Raw genomic sequence first — 24,348 nt, 5'->3', positions numbered from 1 at the left:
AAAGTGGAGTAGGTGGGCGAGGAAGCTTTCTCATCCATTTATTTTGCTCTGTCTGTACATGTGTTTAAAGGAACATCTTCAGGTACCTCAAAACATGGAAGAAAAGATAGATGTTTTGCTTTCCCTTGTTTTGTTTTGTTTGTTTGTTTTTCCTTTTTCCTTTTTTTCTATCCTTCCTCTTCCCTGGGTCTCTACCCACCCAGCAAAGTACCAGCTCTCAAAAGCTTTCCCTGGGATTCTTGACCTGACTGAAGCTCTCCAATGAACACCATAAGGGCTGTGTCCCTCTGGGAATGGGTGGGAGAGTGTCAGGAGAAGAGGGGACATTGGGGTTGTCTAAGCAGCTTGGAATCTGGCCTATTTCTTTTTATGGCTTTGGAAATTAGGTGTCTTACGGGTACACCAGAGGAATCAAGAGTTTAGTCTTAGTAAGAAGCTGCAGGAGTGGTGTGTGGCGAGGTCTGTACATCTTAGGTAGAGTATTTAATCAGTGTGGATAGGTAAGGTGGGAAATGGTGACGGGCTGAACCCTTTGGTGAAGGTCCAGGTGGACCCCCAAGGAAACGCCGCCCTTCTCTGCCGTGCCTTGGCTGGATTCTGAGTGCTCGTCCCACATCAGAACCGAGTCAGCACCTCTTTCCAAGTTTTACCTTCTCTTTACTATTGCCAAGCTGAAGACGGAAGCTTAGCTGATAAACGCTGCTCTTCTTTCTTCAGCACCGCTGTGCTCTCTGGAACTGGCGCTGAAAGGGGCCGAGCACGGGCTGCTTCTCTTTTGGCCTAAGCCTTACCTGATCTGCCTTTTATGGACCATTTTTGATGATGATCTGAGGCAACTAAGTACTTTTTGTGTCCAATAGAAAAAAATAATGTGAAGCTTAGAAGCAAAAATAAAGCTCCCAACACATGCCTTTGAGGAATACATAGTGAGATAGGACTTTTCACTCTTTTTTGCACAGGTGATGCTCACAGTGAAGACAACTATTACTTTAGAGATGCAAAAATGTGGTACAGGGTCAGTATTTCATTAATGTGAAGTCCATAAGTGCCTTAATAATGTTGGGAAATGCATTGTGAAATCTGCCATTGGTGATTCCTGGGGAGGAAAAAGGATGTTTGTTTTAATTTGTATATTGCTGTAGTAGGAAAAAAATCAGCCAAAAAGTCTTCTATCTAGTTGCTTCTGCAGTTGTAGTTTGTTTATTGTTGTGAATTTAGGTCTAAACCCAGGTCTTGCTGACCACAATGAAAGAACGTGGTTTCATTAGGAAACACTATTTGTCCCTTAAATGCATTTGCTACTTTGCAATTTAAAAACGACATAGCAGTCGACTTCTTCACCGATTTCTCACTAGCTAGGAGGTCAGTGGCTGGTCATCCCTGTAGCAAGATCTCCAGGTGGAAAGGAGAAAGCACCTGCAGAAGGTGACTTATCCCATGAATTTTTGGGTATAAAGTTAGGGATCCTCATCAGAGGGTGCCTGTTTCTTTCCAATGACTATTGAGGGAACGAGGAGCACTTGGCTTAAGCTAGACCTGCATGGGAGGGATGGACCTGCCCCGCAGAGAGGAAGGAGGGTCGCGTGAAGTCCTGGAGGGAATCGTTACCCGGGTGATGTTTGCTGAAATATTGGTGAGCGACAGTTTTACAGCTGTGTTTTCACTAGCTGAAGGATTTCAATTATTTTGATTCAAAGTTAAAAAAAATATTTGCAGTTTTTTAATGAAAAGTAGTTTCAAAATAAACAATTTATACTTCTGGTTCCAACTCTCTGAAATAAGAGTAATGTAACATTTTCATAATCCCCCCCCTAATCAACACAGTTTTGAAGAAAGTAAAGAAAAGGTTTGGTTTTGTTGAAATTGCTTTTTCTTCTGGAAAAATGCTTTGTTAAATTTTTTGTTGGCTAATTGTAATAGCAATAGTAAAAAGTTTTCTTCTGAGGCCATTATGTTTTGGTCATATAATCTGTCTCTCTGTGGAAACGTTGATCAGTGTTTAAACATTATCACCAAATTATACTTTGATTTCTGCGGGACTGTTTTGAAGCGCAAATTGCTGTTGGTAGATGGTTGGTTTCTAGTGCAGCATAATGCTAGATTTACAGCTTAGTCTCCACATTTAATAGATAAAAGTGCAGGTGCATTTTCCAATAATCTATTCGTCACTCCCAATAGGGCCTGTCACGTTAAAGACTTGAAAAAAGGACACATAAACTCCTGTGGAAAGGCAGCCAATCTGAAAAACAAAAGTGTCATTTTTAATGACAGGACCGAGTCTAACTGAAACACTGTTGAATTTTTCCATTTTTATGAATTCTTATCTTGCCATTAAAAAAGAACAAGCACATTTGAGAAAGCAAACGAGGCCACTTGTACCCCAGTAAGACCCAGGCTATTAACTGCCTCTTTTGATGATGTACAGCCTGACTCTGTTGGGAGTTTGGCTGTGGATTTAAGTGTTGAATTTAACTATGGTAAACATGTTTTGGTGCAAAGCATGTATAATAACAATTTGCATTTACATAGCATCTTTTACTTAAGGATTTTGCAATCTCTAATTAATTAAATCTGTTTCCCCGTGTCCCCAATACCGCTGTGGTATGGATAATAAATACAATTTTAAATGGAACAGCCATGGCAGGAGGATTAAGACAAGAGGGTTCTGGTGCCCCTGCGCTGGTCCTGATTGTGGCGAGGCTGGGGCTTGTTCTGCAGACGCGCTGAGCAGCCTCGGCTCGTGCTCACCCCGGTCCAAAACGCCCTGAAAAAACCTGGGCATCAGACCAACTCTGCACGAGTGGGTGGAGAACGCCTTGCTGGCTCCACCCGTAGCATCTCCCACCGGTGTGTGGGTCCCAGGCATGCTCATCCACAGCTGTGCCACCGCCGCGGCAGCCGGGGCTTGGGTGTGCAGAGCTGGTGGGGCGGCTCGCCGCCTTGCTGCTTCAGGGCATCAGCGGCCAATTCAGTCCACAGTTGGCATTTTTCTCTGCCAGAGAAACGCTGTAAATTGGTCGTAGATCTCCGAATTGGAAATTAAAAAAAAAAAAAGAAAGGAAAACACTCCAGATAGCATAAATGCTTCCTAAATCACTTTTCTTGGCCTGCAACAGTAGCAAAACATCTGAGAGTGTCTGTACAAGCCACCAAAATGATATTTCCAGGTGGGTAGAGGGACGTGTTGGCATCTGTGCTTATGCATGGCACAAAAATAAAGTCTAGTGGTAGTCCGAGTCAGGCTACAGATATCGTTTCTAGGACAAGCTAATTGTTTTGGTGACAGTGGTTGAAGACACCTCCAAACTTGCTACACCACCGATGACAGGTGGCTTTAGTTGGCCAAGTATGAGTTATTTCTCATCTGATACCTGGCCGGTTGGGAGATTCTGTGTATTTACACAGGGGACAGTGAGTAGTCAGACCAGCAGTCTGGGAAGTGAGTAGAGGGAATGGTTAAACAGAGACAGTTCGAGGGCTCTGTGCACCGCTGGGCGACGGAGGTGCCACGAGGACGCTTACTGTCTGCCGTCAGCTCGCACTGTCACACCGCCACCTGGAAATGGGAACGTGCCTTTTTTTTTAATGTAGGAGAAACTTAAGAGGACTCACAAAAGAAAAGCTGCAATGTGTCAAGTGTTTGAAATTGGATGAGCACAAAGCCTGGTGGGCAGTGCTGCCGCCGGGTGCTGAGCAGTGTAGGTGCTTCTCAGAAGGCTTGGCTCCAGGGAGCCCTGCGGAGCTCAAAGGGGTGGGCTCCCCAGCTTCATGCCCTGGTCTCCAGGAGGCCAGCAGAGATGGCTTCATCGTAGAGCCAGGACCGGGTGTGAGCTGGTGCTGCTGGATCTCCAACAGCTCCATGCCACCGATGGCTCCTTGCTGTTCCCAGCTAGGAACTGACAAAAGTGCCCATTGCCGGCTAACTGGGGAGGTCCCAGTTGACCGGAGGTTAGTAAATGTGACGCCCATCTACAGGGAGGGCCGGAAGGAGGATCCGGGCAACTACAGGCCTGTCAGCCTGACCTCGGTGCCGGGGAAGCTGAGGGAGCAGATGGTCTTGAGTGACATCACACAGCACGTACTGGACAACCAGGGGATCAGGTCCAGTCAGCATGGGTTCATGAAAGGCAGGTCCTGCTTGACTAACTTGATCTCCTTCTATGACAAGGTGACCCACCTAGTGGATGAGGGAAAGGCTGTGGATGTTAGCTGCCTGGACTTTAGTGAAGCCTTGGACGCTGTCTCCCACAGCATTCTCCTGGAGAAGCTGGCGGCTCATGGCTTAGGCAGGTGTACTCTTCGCTGGGTAAAAAACTGGCTGGATGGCCGAGCCCAGAGAGTGGTGGTGAACGGCGTTAAATCCGGTTGGCGGCCGGTCACAAGCGGCGTTGCCCCGGGCTCAGCTTTGGGGCCAGTCTTGGTTAATATCTTTATCAATGACCTGGACGAGGGGATTGAGTGCAGCCTCAGTCAGTTTGCAGGTGACACCAAATTGGGCAGGAGTGCTGATTTCCTGAAGGGTAGGCAGGCTCTGCAGAGGGACCTGGACAGGCTGGATCGATGGGCCGAGGTCAATTGTATGGGGTTCAACAAGGCCCAGTGCAAGGTCCTGCACTTGGGCCACAGCAACCCCATGCAACGCTACAGGCTTGGGGAAGAGTGGCTGGAAAGCTGCCTGGCAGAGAAGGACCTGGGGGTGTTTGTTGACAGCCGGCTGAACATGAGCCAGCAGCGTGCCCAGGTGGCCAAGAAAGCCGATGGCATCCTGGCTTGTATCAGGAATAGCGTGGCCAGCAGGACTAGGGCAGTGATCGTGCCCCTGTACTCGGCACTGGTGAGGCCGCACCTCGAATGCTGTGTTCAGTGTTGGGCCCCCCACTACAAGAGAGACATTGAGGGGCTGGAGCGTGTCCAGAGAAGGGCAACGGAGCTGGGGAAGGGTCTGGAGCACAAGGCTGATGGGGAGCGGCTGAGGGCCCTGGGGTTGTTCAGCCTGGAGAAAAGGAGGCTGAGGGGAGACCTCATCGCTCTCTACAATGACCTGAAAGGAGGCTGTAGAGAGGTGGGGTCGGTCTCTTCTCCCAAGTAACAAGCAATAGGACAAGAGGAAATGGCCTCAAGTTGCACCAGGAGAGGTTTAGATTGGATATTAGGAAAAATGTCTTCACCGAAAGGGTTGTCAAGCATTGGAACAGGCTGCCCAGAGAGGTGGTGGAGTCACCACCCCTGGAGGTATTTAAAAGATGTGTAGATGTGGTGCTTAGGGACATGGCTTAGTGGTGGACTTGGCAGTGCTAGGTTAACAGTTAGACTTGATGTTGTTAAGGGTCTTTTCCAGCCTAAATGATTCTATTCTCATAAAAATGTTGAACTGTAATGAAGAAAAAGGAAAATGCAAAAAGCAAAATGCAGTGGAAAAAAGAAAATGTCACTGGCATTTCTTCAAAATAAAAGTTGCCTGTTTTTGAGCTGCTTGATGAAACTGGCACTTCTGCCAACAGTGAGGAATATCGCTTGTGGAAATCCCATGAGAATCAGCGGGACAGGGACTGCCTGTGCTGCCACGGACTTGACACCTGACTTGGGATTTTCACGTAGATGTGGCTGAAAAGTGAATTCAGTGAGGGCATGAGAGGAGTATTGGCGTCCCACTGGAGTTTTTTTCTTTTCATTGTACATTCTTTGCAACAATCTAAATTCCTGGAGCTCAGCCCTGTGATGACACTGTACCTTTTTTGAATCCTAACTCCTAAAAAAGGCTTGTGCATCAGCAATATCCCTCTAAAGGGGGGACATACGTGGGTTATGCCCTCCCCAGAAGGTTTTGTTTCTGGCAGTTGTGGGTCCAGACCTGGTGGCCTCCCCAGGGGTGAGCATCCTCCATGGGAAGGCTGGTCCTGGACCGTCGGGGCTTGAGGATCTGCGGGAGGATGGAGGGTTTGGAAGAGTGTGGTGGGAAGCCAGCAGATGCTGCTGCAGCTGCAATAATTGCAAAGTCCGTAAGAGGTGTGGGGTATTGGGGGATGTGGATGAGACTCCCTTTGTCAGCAAATCTGGTTTTTGGTGCTAAACAGAGGGCTTGCTTTTGCTCCTTCTGGCCTTGTTAATATTATAATAAAGATGGAATATGGACACAAACTGTTCCCAAGCACTGGTGTAATCCTGAACAGGTCTGGTGCTGTTCACTGCCGAGCAGAATTGTGTCCTGTGCTGCCTGACCTGCCTATGTGAGCCGGTACAGGCAGACCCAAACGCATCCCGGTCTGGCTTGCTCCCACGCTGGCACAGAGACAGACAAGCTGGCGGGGACCAGAACAGAATGCGACCCGGTCTTGCCAAGCCAGGGCTTCACCCAGCCTAGCCCAGGTGGCAGAGCTGCATCTGGACCCCGAGCCGTCTGGGGAGCGTTGCCCAGGTCGCCTTGCCGATCGCTCCCTGCGGAGCAGCGCTGGCCGCTCCCCGGCAAGCAAGGGGCAGCCGTCGTACGAGCGAGCGGGCGCTGGCAATAAACTGTGTGGCAGGGACACAGTGGACAGGCGTCACGTACGCCACACACCATAGATAGACGTGTGCTGTGCAGGGGTGCAGGGCTGCGTCTCTGCTCTGCATGTGGCTGCTGGGGTCACACCCGGAGGTGCCCCACGCGCCTCCTGCGTTCTGCCGCGGAGCATCCCCACGGCTTCGTCCACCCTGGAGTCACCAGTGTTCGCTCTGCAGTCAGATGTTTGTGCAGAGGCCCCAGCATTGCCGAGCCCAGCTGCCTTCCCCGGCACGCAAGAGGTGCGGGCAGCTGCCGTGGCCTCTCGCTGTGAGGATGCAGGAGGCACATCAGCTCTTGTGGAGGCGTGCAGAGGTGGGACCACCGCCTCGTGGCCAGGCGCACCCTTGTCCGTTGTATAAGGGTTCATTGCTGCTTAACGGGCTTGGGGATGCACTAACACAGGCTGTTTTGTGGGGCTCACTGCTCAGGAGACAAATTTTGTCCATACTTTGTCCAGGGAGTTCGCCACCTGCAAGTCTCGTCAGCCCAGGTTTTAATGGGAGAAGCTCTTAAGTTTTTAAGATATGCGTGGGATATCGGTGGGCCTTTCTGTGACATGAATAAAGTAGCTCTGTGACGCTCCGTCGGTGTGTTACGAGTGATGGCTTTGGTACTGAAGCAGTGGTGAAGTGGACTCGTCAGTGCCTTTGAGCATGGTGTGGACTCGGTAAAACCTCAGCTTGTTGAGGTGGTGGTGGCTGAGGAGCAGGAGGTGGCCCTGCGAGCCCTGATGGCGATGCCCGCACTGTGCCCTCTGCTGCCCTTCACCCCCAGTCCACCGCTGGACTCATCCTCTGAGTCTCATCTCCCTTTGCCTGCAGCTCCTGCAAATGGACCCCTCAGTCGTCCCCCAGAAGAGCTGCCTCCCCAGCAGCTCGGCTCCCCGCCCTGGCCAGCGTGTGGTGGGCAGTGGTGCCTGTCCCCGTGCTTGGCCCCTTGGAGCGATGCAAAGCCAATGCTCCGGTGCGTCACGTCACCTGAGGGCTCACGGACAGCAGGGTTACTTCTGTGCTTTCCTCTGCAAGGCGTTGCCTGCAGACCCTCGTCGAAGTGCTCCCTCTCTGTGGTGGCTGCTCTGAGGTCCCCTGGCTGCAGCAGACCTCTGGGGGGGCTGCACACCAGCCCCTGCGCTGGCGGGATGCACCATGCACCCGCAGCCCCGCGGTGGGGAAGGCACCGTCACTGCTGCAGAGATGGTGCTCCGGCACAGCGTCGGCCCCCCGCGCCCGTCACCCTTCCTCCGGCCCAACTCTGGACCTGGCACCTCAGCTGCACGAAGGCGTCGTGGGCAGGGGGGACCGGCGGTGGCACCGTGCAGGGACGCGGGGCTGGGTAGGGGTGGGGAGGCAGGGTGGCATTTGGTCACCCCTCCAGGACACGGTCCCGGTCTCTGCTCCCCCGTGGACCCCTCGGGGTGGTAGGGATGGGTGGTAGGGATGGGTGGTAGGGATGGGTGGTAGGGATGCCCCCAGCTTTGCTCAGCATCGCACATGCCCTGCGGAGGGATGGGCAGCTCTGCCCCCGTCATCAAAAGTGCTGTTCTGAAGGGACTCTCTTCTCTCACCTTTGTAATTATTCCTGTCCAATCTTTCTTCATGTTTTCTTTTAATTATTTTTCCCTTTCTTCTCTCCCTCTGTTTTTCCCCCCTAAAACTCCACCACTCCTCTCCAGTGTATTAAGGATGTGAGTGAAATTGATGGCTGGAACGTCTCAAGTCTTTATGATGATGAATGACTTTCACTGCCAAAGCTTTTATTGTCTGTGATTTGGGAAGAAGGGGAGCTGATTTATCGTGGCTGACTGTCATGCCGTTTAATACAGTTATAAATCCTGATGCTATGATGGGCACCGTGGGCCAGGGGCCTCCTCTGGCCACTCTCCTGCCCCCCTTTTGTCTCCCCTCTTGCCATCCTCAGCTGTGCTCCTCGAGGGGAGCAGGCGGGGGGAAGTTTGAGCTGGGAGCTCCCACGCGGAGGGTGACGGCCGAGGGCTGGGCAAGCCCCGAGCATCTCGCCCAGACCCAGGCAGGACCCCGGCTCTCGGGGCGGGTGGAGATGTCCCACAGCTCAGCCCCGGGCACCGCTGCAGCATCCCTGGCCTGGTGCCGTGCTGGCGGGGCCGCTCTGGTCCTGGTTGGAGGCAGCAGAAAGGGAATCTCCCACCGTGGCCTGGGAGCAAAATCCCGTCAGCTGCTTTTAACATCCAGGAGCCCTCAAAAAGATGTGTTGGTTAACGTCTAAATATCCTAATTGCGTTTTTTAACTGCAGTTTGGTGACCCTGGTGTAACGAGGCACCTGTAGTTTCTGCAGACAGGAGGAACACGGTGTTGCCTCCTGCGGCTGGCGCTGCCGTCAGCTGGCAAAGCTTTTCCTTCCCTGGGTGTCAGGGAGGGATGACGGGCTGGCGGCAAAGCACAGGCAGAGCGCAGGCAGAGCCGGCCGGTTGCCTGCCTTGCTTGCTCGGCAGCCGGGTCCAGCCACGAACCCCAGACTAACCGACCTTGGCACAAATGGCATCTGCCAGTGGCGGGGAGAGGGCGGCCATCTGCTTTGGCCGGAAGAAGCGGCCGACGTAGTTCCTGCTGGGGTGCTGGGAAAGTGTCGGACATCGTCGTGTCGGGGAAGCTGCAAGCACAAAACCACGAAATGCCCCAGAGCCACGTTGCCGTTGTTTAACATCCGTGCGCTGGGCTCCGCACGCGCTGGGGGTGAGGCACGAGCCGCGCTGCAGGGAAGGGGAAGGGCGGCAGAGGGGCTGCGCGATCCCACGGGGACGCCAGGTTTTTTGACAGAAAAATCACAATGGAGTGTTTTTGGTCAACCTGGTACTTTCCTGGGCAGAGATGAAGTATGTTCAGCACAATATTAAAGCTTTTCCTGTGTTTCATGCTACATGGGGGTTGCAGTTCCACATCTCGTTCTGTCCTCTGGTCTGAACTCACCGGAGGACATTTTCCATAAAGTAATCCATACATTTATAATTTGCCAAACTACCTCGTGCATGAGTTGAACTACACATGTGGCTGCATTATGGGAGATGCTATCTACCCACCAGGCAGCTAGGAAAGAGGGGACTTGGAAATACGAACTTGAGCCTGCTGCTTCACAGGGCAGACAAAAACTGCAATTTTGTCTTAAAGTGATTTCAAGCGAGGTGTTTCAGGTTCTTTCAACTGAAGAGAAGGAAGTATTTCACTCTTGACAATTAAAAATATTTTGATGGAAAAACACTCAAACCCAGGTATGTCAGCATTTCCACAACTTCACTTTTTCTGTCACAGAATCCAGGTAAAATGCCCGATTTCAGCTTTTCGTCTTATTCCAGGATAAAAATAGCATTATTGAAATATCAGACAAATCACACTTGGGTTGTCGATCTGGACTTTGTTGAGCCCTAATTAAGATGTTAAAATCTGGGGTGTAAATATTTTTCCTGTGAGGAGTAGAAAACTGCTGATGACATTAGCAATGATCCTTAGATTGGAAATGTCTCCATCTCAGATTAATTCCAGATGCAGATCATAAATATTGATTCTTGCGAGATGGAAGATTTCAGCATGGGTTTAACGTCTCTGCAAAACAGACTGGTGGAAGCTGTTGGGTTTTTCCCTCTGTGCTTATCTGGCAAGCTGGGTGGCGGATTGCCAGCGTACCCCCCTCTTCCCGCTCCTGGATGCGCTGGTGGCTGCAGGGTCGTGTCCGCCCGTGTCGGCGCTGACAGGGCCCCTGCCCCGGGTGTCTGTCTGCACGGGAGCACGTGGGACGGCGAAGCCCCGGGTCGCCTGACATCTCGCCGAGCTTTGGCAGCCCGCGGTGCCCCGCCGCCATCCGGTGCTCCCGGCTGTAGCGTGCCCCGAGCCAGGCCGTACATGCCATGGCCCCGAGCGACGACGCGGCCCGCTGATGCATCGTCAGTCTTTGGGGCGGGTGTTGGTGAAGGGTTTCAAGGGTCCGGCTTGGGGCTGGCAGGATTTGCACTTAGGCAGGTTTGCATGGCTCCTGGGCTTCTCCTCCTGCTCTCACTGCTCCCAAAAGCCCTCTGGATGTCACTGCTGTCCTTTGCAAGGCGACTGGAAATCCACGTCCTCTCTTGCCCGGTTGCCTGGCCGGGTCCCTCCGGCTGCCGCCAGACCACCTGCCTGCTCTGCTGGGAGCACGAAGCCCCTTCCCCACCAGCGCCGCCCCAGCCCAGGGGATTGCGGCAGGGACCCGGCGCTTGGCAGCCGGCCGGCGCGGGCTTGCCTGGCTTCTGGGACCCTCCACAGGCCTGCGCGTTGTGCCCCCGAGCTGCCGGACCGGGAGCAGGAGGTGGGCCGCCCTGCCCGCTTCTCCTCGCCCGCCGCCAGAGATGCTCTGGAGTGACGCCCGGGCCAGCAGGGCCTCTTCGGGCAGGTGGCTGGCAAGCTCTTGTCACAGCCTGGCGTCCCCCGGGGATCGGCAGCCCCGCTCTCGCAGGAGTGGTGCCAGGCGGCAGCAGGCAGCGGTGGCCGCCACCGTCCTCGGATGCTCTTCAGGGAGCGGCCGTGGCAGCGGAGGCCGGTGGAGGCACCGTCACCGCGCCTTTCCCCGAGCCCTGCCAGGTGCCGGGGGAGGTCCTGGAGGCCTCTGCCTGCTGCGCTGCCTGGTGCGGGCGAGGGAGCTGCCTGTGTGCCGGCGCGCCCACGCGCTGCCGCGTCTGAATGCCTATGGACAGTGGGGTCTTCTGGCCAGGTCTCCGGAGTAAACCTTGCGGGTCGTAGTCCTAATGGCGGGTGCTCTCCCTTGTAGGCAGCTGCTCTGTCCTCAGGGCAGCTCCTGCCCTGAGCAAAGGCTTCGGACCCGAGGAGAGAACTGGAGAACCGGGGCTGTGCGGGACCACCCACCCTCCTCAGGGCTGGCTTTGAGATGTGTGTCCCTTTTGTTAACTGCCAAATATTTGCTAAACGGGCTGAACGCGTGGGGTTGAGAACGTGCTGGATTTTCGTTTCTCGAAGAGGGAGAAGCTGGAGGCCAGCCACCTCTCTCCGTACATATCCATTAGTGTTCAGGAGCATCCGTGGCTCCACAGCAAAATGCTACCAATTCTCTTGTTTTCATCCTGTAGCTCCTAGTGGTTTTTTTGCTTGTAGCTCCAGTGTCTGGAGTCCTGTTACAGTGAGAGGAGTTTGTAATTCTTCACAAACTGGTATTAGCTTTCTAGTCCTCTCGGTTGCAAAGAGAGGCTGGCAAATAGCTTCTGGGTGTATGCAAAAATTCAAACACCGGAAAAGAAACAAAAGGAAAAAATAGTTTATTTAAACATCTTGTGATAACTCAGTTGCTCTTGCGATTTTTTTGGTGTATTGAACAGCTACCTCTGCATTTGCAGGAACAGGGATCCCTCGGACACAAACTTTTCGAGCTGCCGATCCTCTTGGTCATCTTGCAGCCTTCCAGCAGCACAGTGATTACTGTAGAGACAGTCTCAGAGAGCCTGCTGTGCTGCTCTTATTAGAAGTATTGCTGTGCTGCAGAAAGGAAACAACAATAAAGGGAATATGTTGCTTCTGCATGCGTTAAGAGCACTGATCAAACCACATGAGATCCCATTTCAGACATAATGTGCATTGGAGGGCAAAATTAGATTGAGAAGTAAATGGAGCCTAAAATTTCCATAGCTTTATTCGTCAGAAAGCTTTTCATTGCGTGGTTTAATTCTCCTAGTTCTTTCATTCATTGCATGTAGCGTGCTGGCTGAAGTACATTTTAGAAATAATGGGATGAAAAAAACCCATCTTTAATTTGGCAGTGGTTGTGAGGTGTGTAAGGGCTGTTCAGACCTGAGATGCGAGGGGATATGAAATGCAGAAGCATGTTACGCAGCAGCAGAAAAACAGCCCGACTGACACTTTCTGCATTTTAGCAGGAAGAAGTGTTTTGGTTTGGGATTTTTTTCCTTTTTTTGCTTTTGTTTTGGTTTCTTTTGCATTTATTTAAGTTCTGAACTATTTGAAGTTGGTTTTATTATTTCTGTTTAAAAGTAAAGTTTCACTTCATTGCTGCTTGTAAAATACATGGCACGATGAACTGCACTTGTCCAAAAAATAATATTTTCTAGGCTAAGACCTGCCACAGTGGTGAGCCCATTATTTTTAAGTGAGATTTCTTTTCGCTCTCCTTTTAACATGTCGTTTGACAGGAGGAAGCTAACTGGTCTCTCAGATAAGTAGACACATGGGGTTTTTTGCCTTTGAAGGCAACACTTGATGTCCTTTCCAAACTAACACAGATTGCCGAGGAGGGCACTTGATGTGCAGCGAATCCCTTTCGAAACAGTGGAAACTGCAGGTCAGTGTAATTGGCACCAGTGGTGTGACCAGAGCTGGAGGAGAAGCCAGTGCGTGCCTCCGTCCCATGCACGCTTCTGTGCATCCGCGCCTCCGTGCTGCATTTCCCTGGTCGGTTTTCCTTCCAGAGCCCGTGGAAGCTGGCTGGGCTTCCTTCACGCTGCTTCAGCAATTCCCACACGCTAATTGTCTGCAACATTGCCTCTTCCCGTCTTGCATTATGAGCCGTGGAAAGGCAAACGGGGAGACATGCCTGTTTCAGGCTGTTTTCAGCAACGTCTCTGTCCCCTCCTCGCTGTCAGCTGCAGGATGCCAGTTCTCACCTTTACACTTTATCTCCATATGAAGACAAAGCGTGACCAGACCCAAAACTGGTTTGAGTGTCTCCATCAATTTCAGTGTTAAGTACGCGGTGGTCTCGTCTTTGAGATCTCATTTCGCCACCAGCGGACCCCGTCCTGTCGGGGCCAGTACGAGCCACCTTCCCCCAGAGATGCTTCTCCTCCACACTGGTGGAGGGACCGAGCCCTGGACCAGGAGCCAGCGGGGGCTTAGCCGAGCTTGGGCTGTCGGGTCCTTGTGCCCCGTAGCCCTTTTCGGGGTCCCCATCTCGGGTTGGGTACACGCAGGGTCCAACCTCCCTTGGCTGTGGCAGAGCCCCGCGGATCCCACAGCTGCAGTGTAGGCTGAGCCGTGCTCAAAACTAACACTGGGGGGAATGGGTTTTCCTGCCCTTTGAAAATATTCAAGATTTTTACTTTTTTCAGGTCTATTTCCTATTAAAAAAACCCACAGATCTGGGGAAAGTTTAACAACTGAAAGTAGTAAACAAGGTAAGAACAGCCCAGAGCAGTGTGGACCTCTTGTTATTTGGACCACGTTTTGTATCTGTCCTCAGTAGCTTACATTTTACATAGCAAAGTCATTCCAAACTTGAAAATTAGTTTTTTAAATTTTTTTTAAGGGAGAATCAAATGTTCTAACATCTTTGAAGCTTTTCCCAGGAGCTTTTGGAGTTTAAATGCCCAAATGAATAGCCTGTCTGCTTGCATAAACTCCAGGTTTCCACCATTCAATTTTTTGGGGGCATTTCTGTCTCTTAATGAAAAGGTTTCATTAAAAAAGGTCTTGGCTGGCTCCGGCATAAAGGCGAACTTGACAGCCATGGTCTGCTGTGTCCTCCTCGCCGTGCACCGGAGGATGCCGCAGCGCCTGCCCAGCGCACCCCGGTCCCGAGCTGCGCGGCTGGGCACGCCGGCTTCTCTGCCTGCCCGCGCTTGCTTTGCTTTCCTCTTCTTTTTTCTTCCCCTGATTTTCTTTAATGAGCCGACGTTGCCGGTGTTGAATCAAGAGAACTGAAAGCACTGGCTGGAGCCCGCAGCGGCCTTCAGCGAGGGGCCGCAACAGCAGGTGTGCACGCAGAGCACTGATGGAGCGGAGCGGCGCTGGGCGCTGGCGGGGATGGGCGAGGTGACGCCCCAGCCAGGACCCCTCTTGGTGCAGGACCCAGCTCCTCTGTCAGTCCCACCGCGCGGGTGGCGTGCCTGCCCCGGCACCCCCAACCTGGAGATCACGGCTTGGCGACCTAAGGAAGCTGTGCGCTTGCCCAGCGCTGCTGAGCCCCCTTTTCTGCGCTGATACGGAATCCCGTGATACTTTTCCTGTGGCTCACCGTCCTTGAGCAAACGCTGGCTGTGTCGGTGCTGGCAGCAGGGCCACCCTGGCTGTGGTGGGGTTTTTGAGCGACTGCCTGTTCATCCCCTCCTTTGGGGACGACTGTGCTCCTCAGTAACAGAGGTGTTCACAGGTTTTAAGCACGCAGGAACCGTGCAGCGCCCAGCACCCGTGTGGACCTTACAGGCTGTCCCAGGCAGGCCGCAGCCGGCCCCGGAGAAACGTCTCCTGCAGGGTGCTGCTCCGGCTGCAGCGCGGTGCCCCACGCTGCCTGTGCCCTGCCGCTCCTCTGCTGTTCTCCAGGCAGGTGTAGGAGGGGAAGGACCCTGCAGAAGGGATTTAATGGATGAGTTGATAAAATGCCTCCAGACCACCACGTGTCCTCCCACAAGGTCTCGCCCTTCTTCCGCTCACCTCCGTCTGCCCTCTGTTCCCCTCGGTGCCCTCTTGATAGAGGAAGCGCCAGTAGTGCAGGGTTGTCCTCTCTGGAGTCAGTGGTGTTGCGCACCTGGAGTGCGACCCTCTCCAGCTCTCTGCCACACTTCCCCGCGTCCCTGCGCACACATCGCTGGGCACCTGAGACCCGACCCCACCATGCCTTGCTGCACCTGGACTGCCGGCATGCATGCTAGCCCCGTGCTAAACTGGACGAAGAGAAAGCTTGCAAGGTGTGAAGGTTTCACTTACCAGGAGCCAGGGAGAGGTTAAATTATGCTGATGCTTTTAGTACATGGCTAATCGTTGGCCACATAACAATTAGGGTAGGGGTGGGTTCTTGCAGAGACGTTGTCCACCTAGGGTATCTTTTCCTAGTCTGCACACAGATGTCCCCTCCAATACTTCATGTGTGTGTGTGTTAAATGAGGGGCCAAACCAGGGAATTCTAACTTTGCATGTGTTACGGGAGGGGAAAGACACCCAACTAAGCTTTGAAGATCAAGGTGGATGACAGGGTGCAGCTCAGCTCAAGTCTGCAGACAAAGCCATCATATACTAGCAACCCTAAAAAGTACCTGAAAAGCTGGACCGTTGGGTTGTTTGTAGGGTGTAAGAGCTCCATGGCTGCAAGGAAGAAGGGACAGGAGTTTTATGCAGCAGCAGCCAAAAGAGGTTGTCCAGAAGAGATGAGGCTGAGGGCAGAGCACGCTGCAGCTCCAGGACTCTTGCTTACAAATTGCAGAGATAACAGGCTGGAGTAGCTGTCTACTTATCCACTACATTTTCGCTTTACCAGAAAGCACTGTTCTTCCTTCCTTTTTCTTTTCCCTGCCCTGGCTCTTTTTTAAAAGCATAGTTGTGTCAGTGGGAAGAGTAGGAAAGACACCTGCTACGAAGGGCAGCTCTGGACTCCTTCAGACATCTGCCGCTGCCTTGCAGGTGACGAGAAAAATAGAGCCACATCGGCAACCCCTGTTTCAGCGCAGTGTGCTTAATCTGAATTTTATGGCTTTGATAGCAGATTACGGTGCCGCTGTCACAAGCCCTTGCAGCCCCAGTCACGGTGGACACTGCACATTTCAACACCTTCTCCACTAATCTTTCCCCCACTGCTCCCATTCCCTGGCTGCTAATTTCACGCAGGCACTTAAACATGATGGATAATTGTGTTCTGCTTATCAATGTTTAATTTAAGGGCTGTTGCATCTGACCTGGATGCCCTCTGCAAGAGCTATGCCTCATTATTGATTTCATGGTCACACCTGTGACATTACCTGCTTTGTAGGAAGTAGACTTTGACATTCCTGTGAGGCTTTGGCAGCCAGAGCTAATTGTCAGAAGAATAATCGAGTCAGCAAAATCATTACAGGTGATCTGTGTGTTACCACTGTTTTATCTGCCTCTAATTAGGTGCAGGAGAGGTAACTCATCGCAGTAAGCATGCCGCACTAGGTTTGATGTCCACAAATAGAGCTAGATGAGCACAGGAGGGAAGTTATTCATTAACAGCAGCGTTTCGATGTGTCGGGGTCCTGTGCCGGTGGCATCTCCTTCACCAGCATAACGGGGCGAGGTGCGATCCCGCGGGCATCGGTGCGATGCAAAGTCCAAGCCGTGTTTGGGCTGGACCCCGCGCCGGGGCACGTGCGCAGCGGCTCTGGACCCAAGGTGGTAATGGCAGAGGTGCCACGCTGCTGCTGTGCTGAGTGCGGAGCAGTGTTTTGTATGTGATAAAACAGATAATTTTTTTAAGACATGCTCGTCTGTGGTTTGGGGTGCTCCTCTGCCCCGTGCTGCTGCCCCGGGCAGACCCTGGGTGCAACACGCATGTCCCCAGGCGACGGGGGAAGCAGGAGCCGGGTGACAGAGCTTGTCAGGTCCTTTTCCTGCTAATGGGGTTGTGTGTTTGGCCAAAACGTTTTCTTTAGGATAATGATTGAAACAACAGGGTTAGGATTATCAAAATCTTCGCTGGGCAAAGGAAGAGCTGTTCTTAGCGGGAGCTGGATTTTTCAGAATAAAAGTCAGTTCTGGTAACAAGTTTGACTGAAATAGGCTGGAAATTTGGGTTTGCTTCCAGAGATGAAGTTGCTCCCAAAACACCATCTCCACCAATTAATTGGTTTTGTTTTCTCTGTGTTAAGTGAATGCATCCCTGGCTGTAAGGCACCGCTCCCTCGCTGCTGGGGTAGCTGGTGCCTGACGCGGCGGGGGGGCTGCCAAAGCCCATCGATAGAAACAGCGATGCGCGCTGGCTCCCGGGGCAGTGGGATGGTCCCAGGGGTCCTGGCAGCAGAGCAGCACCAGCGCAGGCCCATCCTCTGCTACCGACGTTTGCAGGCACTTGATGGAGGCGGTACCGTGTGCCAGGGCCAGGAACCGGACCTCAGGGGCAGGCGCTGTCTTTCTCCCATCGTGCTGCGGGATCTCAGAGACTGCGTGAGGTCGTTTCGGAGGGGAGCACAGCCGAAAGCCAAGTCCGATCCATCCAACTTGGCTGCCTTTTGGAGCGGGTTTGCCCATTCTGCTGGTGCACTGCTGTGGTCGTTACGCAGCATCCCTGCTACAGCCAGCAGCGGCATTCCTTGCGTGTGCGGGGCTGCTGGGTGAGGGGCTGCAGACCCGCAGACCAAACGGGACGCTGCTGGAAGCGCCTGCCCAGCTCCTCGCACAATGCCACGGGCAGGTCACAGCGTGCCGGCGTGGCAGCATCTCTTCACCTCCGCTTCGCTCAGCATAAACCCGCATTTTTTAAAATCGTTTTCTGGAAAGACACAAAGAGTCAGGTGAGGCAGCAGCCTCCGTGCAGCCGGGGCGGCTCTGCCCTGCGCAGGTGAGCAGGTCTCAGGGAGCCCTGCCTTGGGCAGGGATGGAGAGGGTGAGATGGGTGCGGGGAGACGCTGGTCTGTGCTGGAGGAGCACCCCGGTGCTGGGCGCGCCGAGGGGTGTGTGCCGCCTTGGGTGGCTGTTTCAGGCAGGCTAACGCCTGCGGTGACACCTGCGATGGCAGCGAGCACACGGCGGGGTTCACCAGCACTGCCAGGCTGGTTTTCCCGGCACTGGCGACCTGTTGGTGCTGCACCTCTGTCTCTGGAGAGGTGGGATTACCCAATTAACCCCACGCACCGCCTAATGGTTGACCACACTCCTGAGCTGATGGCAATTTCACGTCTGCTGTAAGCACGGAGCAGCGGGTGAAGGCTCCCGTGCACGGCAAGCGCCGTTCCCTCGGTGCAGCCCGCCGCACGTCCGAGAGAGGAAAATCAGTGGCCCTGCTATTGCGGGGGACGGTTCTAAGGCAGCTCTGTAAGCCCCCTCCCCACCACCTGAACCCCCTGCATTTTCTAATGCATCCTTTGCAGTAATTAATTACCTCTCCAGTGGGTTCATTTCTTTCATACTGTTACTGGCAATCAGTTAGATAAAGGGAAAAAAAACGTGTTGGTGCCCGGTGGTATTGAAAGTGAAGGGTTTTCACACTGTCAGGGTAATGAATTCTGCAAGGGTTTGAAGCACCTGAGCTTGGGGAAGTCCTCGTGTCATGTGTCTGGGAGTGACAACCCCCAGTGGTTAATTACTGCCATGGATGAGAGCTGAGCTGATAGCAAAATGAGATAATTTCATTAGTAGTTAAATTTGAAGTTAATTGGATTCACGTTTACACACAGCAGTATACAAAGACACACTTGGAAATGCTCTTTGCCGCCTTTTGATATTTTTTTCAAAAGGTAGGTGAACTGAAGAATGCTTCTAAACTGCTCCCTCATTTTTTTACCATGGTTTGGAGACAGGAGAATCCTTTGCTGCCGCACGCTGCTCTCTCCGCCAGCCGGCCTCAGGCAGCTTGTGCCGGAGCGGGGGCATTCACTGACGCCCGAGTGCTGCTTGCCACGTCTGCTGAGAGGGGTGTTGCTGAACTCACCTGCAGCTGGCTGCAAAATAATTTCTTTTATGGAAGAAAATTACTTATTTGCACTTTTTTTGAGAAATGGTAATTTGCTTCCCGTGCGAGCATGCTGCCAGCTCCTGGTGAATGGAGGGACGGACATTTATTGTGTATCTTCTGTGTGCAGAGCCAAGCACTTTGACACGTGGCTTTGCCCTCCGGTCCCGCAGTGCCAGTTGATATTGTTATTATTCGGCATCATCATATTCTGGTTTTTGGAGTAACGCGGGATGAATTCTGGCAGGGATACGCCTAAGCCTGAAAACGATGTGCAGCTTTTCATCCTGTAGCGAGCTTGCGATGGTCGTGTATGTGCAGGAGCGTCTGTAACAGAGGCGTTTGCTCCGCTGCCCCTGGCGCCAGCCGGGGTCCTGCCGCTCCCCACCCCGGGGGGTGCCTTTGCTGTGCAGCTACGTGGCCCCCAGCCCCAGCCCCTCTCCGGACAGGTCTAGCTGGCGTGGAGGCGGGTGTTTTCAGCTGGACGTGCTCCCCCAGCCCAGGGCCTGTTTGCAGGCAGCCCCGCCACGCTCGCGCGCTTCGCTGTGCCGCCGGCGCGGGAGCTGTGCCGTGCTGGTCCTGCACCGGGAAGCCCCAGAGGAGCGCGTGAGCCCAGCGGCATGGGCAGCTCCATAGGAGCGGCGGTGGCTGCGCACAGGCTTGTTGGGGCTTTGCAGAGAGGTGGGACTGCAGGCTGACTGCTTTTCTTGGAGCAGGAGGTCTGGGTGTCACAAACCTTGCGGTATTTCAGCACCTGCAGAGGAGCTGTAGTGCAGGCAAAGTGCTTCTGCTGCTCGGACCCCCGGGGCAGCCCTGGCCCCGTGGCAGGGCTGGTTGCGAGCTCCCGCGGGGAAGCGTGGTGCCCGTGCCCGCGCCCACGCCTGTGTCTGTGCCGTCCCCTCCGGCGCGGCCCCACGCCGTCACAAGGCAACGCTACAACCACACGCCACTGCCTGCCCGCCCGAGGGGCTGCTCGGCCGGTCTGTCCTTCTTGTAGCACAGCTGGGGGGGAAAAGCGTTGGAGACATCACGTTGCTCAGCATGCTGCAGCGCTTTTAATCCATCAGACCCACAGCAGCTCACCAAAGAAGTGCTGAAGTTTTTTCTCCGTTGGAGGGATGGCAAGGCTGGGAGTTTGAGAGGGAAAGCGTCTTGTCTGTAGCAGTACTTAAAGCTGAAAATGAACGTCACTCCATCTCCAGGATGGACGCTCCTCCAGTCATCGTGACCCCAGGTCTCTTCCACTCTGCATCTTTGCTTTTCGAAGAGAGGTTATTTGCCTGTATCTGTGTGATGCTGTGGCAAGGGTTGTGGTAATCCCATACTCACATTTTTTATCCAAACACCAGTTCTGGTGTTATTACTGTTTTTATCCTATCTCCATCAACCTACTTCAAACCAGTCTCTGGCTTAGTTGCAGTCCTGGTGGATGGTGGCACTTTGCTCTCTGACTCGTAGAAGTGGAATGCTGCAAGAAGGTGGGGTACCGTGTGGCAGCAGCGGTATGCCGCGCTCGCGCGGTGGCAGCCCAGCTCCTCAGCATCACACCTGGCTGCTGGATGCTCTCCTGAGTCTCCAGAATATGGTTACTCCGGCTGAAGGCTCCAAATCCTCACCTGCTGGCCTTGGCAGCCTGGGGTATCCTGGGTGCTGCTGAAGGTGAGTGAAGGAGTGAAGTTCCTTCACTCCTCTGGTGCGGTGGGAAGCATCTATGGCAGGGTCACCTATGGAGGAGAGTAGAGCTTTATTGGGACCCGACCATGACAGAGGAAAGGATGTGCTTCCTATCCTGAGAAGGACATTGCCAGTCTCACCACATCCCACTCGAAGAACATGTACCTGTTCTGCCTTCAGTAACACAAGCACGGTGTATCATCACGTGCGTTTTGAACACAAACCCCCTTGCACAGGCTGTCTCGACCCTCTCCCCTAAGACATTTCTCCTTTGGGTGCTGGATGAGCGATGGGTCCAAGCCGCCTTGCTGGTGGATGCCTTGGGATGCTCTCCAGCAACGTGGAGGAGGTCAGCGGGGTGGCCTGGAGGAGGCGGCGGGGCGGAGGAGAAGGCAGGGTCTCCTCCTCTGGAGGTCTTCCTCCAGACCCTGCCTTCTCCTTCACCCCGCCGCCTCGCCCAGGCTGAAGGGGCATAAGAGCTGCCACGTGCTCCCTCTGTCACAGGTGGCTGCAGGCCAGCAGATCCGCTGCAGGTCCCAGTGCTGCCGGGGCTACCAGTCTCTCCATGGGGAGGCCGCTCGAGGCAGGACTTGGCAAGGTGTTTGGGTGCCTGCAGCTTTAGGCTGTGGCCTCATAGTGTTGGCAGCAGTTCTTCTTGGAAAGTCCTGCTAGGCTCTGCTCTGGTCTTGCTTCTCCGTAGGCTGGAGCTGGCAGCTGAGCTGCTCTGTCCTGCACAGTGCCAATGCAGCGAGGCAGGGAGGGAGGCAGCTGCCCGTGCCCCATCTCCAACCTTAGGCATCTAAAATACCTTTAAAAAAGCCCAGACCAAAGATACTTAGGAATAAGTGTGTCTTGAAGGGCACTGGTGTCTATGTCTCTGCGGCCCACTGCTAAAATGCAGATGTTCATTTCCTCTTGGCTGCTTTGCTCATGTAGGGTAGGAACACCCTGGGGTGGAGGCTGCTTCTTATCCTCGCTTTGTGGCAGGGTTATTAATGTTTCTCTGAAATAAATTATTACAGTGCAATTGGAACTTGCCAGTATTGGAGGAAAATCTCATGGTGAACAGGGATGCTCCACCCCTTTTTGGGGGGAGCACATCAGATGCCGTTGCGAGGACGAGGTGGGGTTGCAGCACTTGCAGCTGTTCCCTCGGGCTTTGCCAGCCCCCTTGGCCACCTCCAGCCCCCTTTGCCAGCCCCCTCGGCCACCTCCCAGCCCCTGCCTGTGGCCTGGCTGCAGTGACCCTGCTATAAACATTTCTCAGCAGATGCCAGGACTTTAATTGGGAAGTGGGAAGTGATGGAAACCAGACCAGACCTGTAGGACAGACCGTGAGTGATGCTGCCTTGATTTACGGAGGAGCTGAGATGCTCCTTCTCTTGGTGGCTCCAGCGGTGCCTACTTTGCTGAGTGCCCTGGCAATTATCCTAACCACGCTGGGTGCGACAGTGGCTTTGGAGAAAGTGAAAAATGTTGTAATATTTCAATATATTGAAAAAAATTGCAGGGCAATGTTTTTTTTTTAAATAACTATTGGAAAGTGAGGACAGGCGAGTGGTCAGTGTGGGACACGACAGGAGGGGACGCTCCTCCGTTGGCCCACAGGCCTGGGCACCGTTGGGAGACGAGGTGTCGGGTCGTTCCGCGGTGACGCTACACCTCCGAGGAAGGGAAAAGAGGTGGTGGTCCTTCTTGGGTCACTGAAGGGCTCCTGGATGGTGGTACCGGCGCGGAGGTCGGGCTGTTCGATGCTTTTCTGCATTAGGGACAGCCCTTAGTCAAGGGCCGGTCAAGTCACTCCCTGCCAGCACTGGGAGTGAACTTTGCTTCTGTGGCCAAATTTAAGTAGATCACACATACTTCTGCCTTCCCCAGGCTGTAGAGATGACATAACCGGAGTTTAATTTTGTGTGGGAGAGAAGGAAGCAGGGCAGTGATGAGGGGAGAACATTTTAATCTAAAAGAGCCGTTTTCTGCCTGCATCGAATAATTAGAATTCACGATGCCCTTCCGTAAGGGATCCGGCTTCCCCCTAGAACTGGAGAGCAAATTAATCAATTGTTTTGAACCTTAAATTCTTTCAGGATGTGGATGCACCATAAATATTCTGTAGGAAGGGCCTGGGAGGAACGCCGCGCATCCCGATTTGTGGATGCAGAGCGCCGAGGAAAGTGGGGCATGTGCTGAGAGATCATTGCAGCGATGCCTGCGTGCCAGGCGCTGCCGGAGCATTTCGGCACGGACCCCTTCGTCTGACGGGGGCGGTGGGGGAAGTGGGCTTCGTGGCCGTGACCCGGGGGTGGTGAGCAGCAATTTGCAGCAACTCATGTTCCTGTCTCTCATCTCATCAGATGAGGTCTCATTTGTTTGATGATAACGAAAAAAGAAAGATCTTAAAATTTTATTTTTAGATCAGTTCAAAATGAAATTGTGACTCAAAATCTCTGCCAAACAAAAAAGTTGAAAAGTGGGTTTGGGTCATGGGAAAACATTCAGTTTCAGCTTCTCCAAGCTCTAGAGACTTGAGTAAAACACTGTCATAAAATCAAATGCCTACAGAAAACAATTTGAACACGAGGATCTCTGCATTTCTTCGTGTCAGCGGTGCTAAAATCAACAAAGTCTCGTAACTTTTCTTGATCTGACATGCCATGTTTTGATGAAGGAGCCTGCGCTCACACTGGTTTTTGCTGGCTGATGGGCTGGTTTGGGCCAACAGCATCTCGGAGCCGGCTGGAGCCCGAGCGGTCCCGGCCGCGCAGAGGTTAGAGGGGCAGGGACGCGTCCTTCGGCGAGGGCCAGGGGCTCCCTGCGGCCCAGGGTCCCTTTCTCTTGCCTGAAGCGCACACTCAGCTTTCCCGAGCTCGGTGCCTGCGCTGTGCCGCTGCCTCTGAGCCTGCGGGTCGGCCAGAGGACCCGGCCCCTGCCGGGAGGGTCCCCTCGCTCCTGCCGGCCCTGGAGGAGCCGCTGGGCAGGAGAGCGGGGGCACCGGCAGCGCCGTCCCTTGCAGGGTGCTGGACCGGGCAGAGCCCCGCAGCAGAGCGGTGGCCTGAGCCGTGCGTGGTGCTCAGCAGGAGGCGATAGCAGCGCCTGCGTCCAGCTGCAGACCCGGCCGTCGTGTCCCAAGGCAGATGCCGCCATGCGCCTGAGCGCTCTTTGAAGGCAACTTATCCCTGGAGAAGTGACCTGCCCAAGGGTGCCGCGGGAGTCCGGGAGAGGACCGTGGGCGGGCTCCAGGGTTCCCTCTGCGGTGAGCGATGGATCCTTCCTGGTGGGATCACAGGAGCATCCCTTTCTCCTGGTGGGCCACCTGTGGCCACAGCAGACAGCGATTTCCCCAAACTCTGCTGCAGCAGTGTCAGCCTGCGGGGACAGCAGCTCTCCAGGGTCCGCACGCGGGAGGCAGGGTCCGGGCAGGGTCCGGACGTGGCTTCCGCAGCACCGCGAGCTGCGCTGTCTGCACCTCTCCTCTTCACTCCGTGGGCAGCGACGTGTCCCGGGCGGCACTGGGAGCTGCGCCTGGGGAGGGGGCGTGAGGAGAGGGGACCCCAGCCCCCTGGTCCAGGGACGGAGGGAGACGGGGGACCCCCCACTGCCTGCTTTCGGCGGGGTTGTTTCCATGGGCGACCTGTGGGTACTTGAATAAAAAGCCTAGGTAAAGAGACCACATCAGGCTGTGTCTGTGAATCTGACCCTTCTTCTGGCACCACAGCAAACTGTATTTTAAACCGTGTTCACGTCTCAATGTCTTGTGTTTGTTCTTTTCTTT

General features: G+C 53.8%; 1 protein-coding gene across 7 annotated transcripts in view; it reads left to right on the top strand.

The window, feature by feature from the left end:
• Positions 1 to 24,348, top strand: part of PAX5 (paired box 5) — a 140,485-nt gene that overhangs the window by 84,195 nt on the left and 31,942 nt on the right. The window lies entirely within an intron of this gene.

Source organism: Mycteria americana, chromosome Z, assembly GCF_035582795.1.
Source record: "Mycteria americana isolate JAX WOST 10 ecotype Jacksonville Zoo and Gardens chromosome Z, USCA_MyAme_1.0, whole genome shotgun sequence".
Classification (NCBI taxonomy): domain Eukaryota; kingdom Metazoa; phylum Chordata; class Aves; order Ciconiiformes; family Ciconiidae; genus Mycteria; species Mycteria americana.
This window is presented reverse-complemented; position numbering and strand designations above follow the sequence as displayed.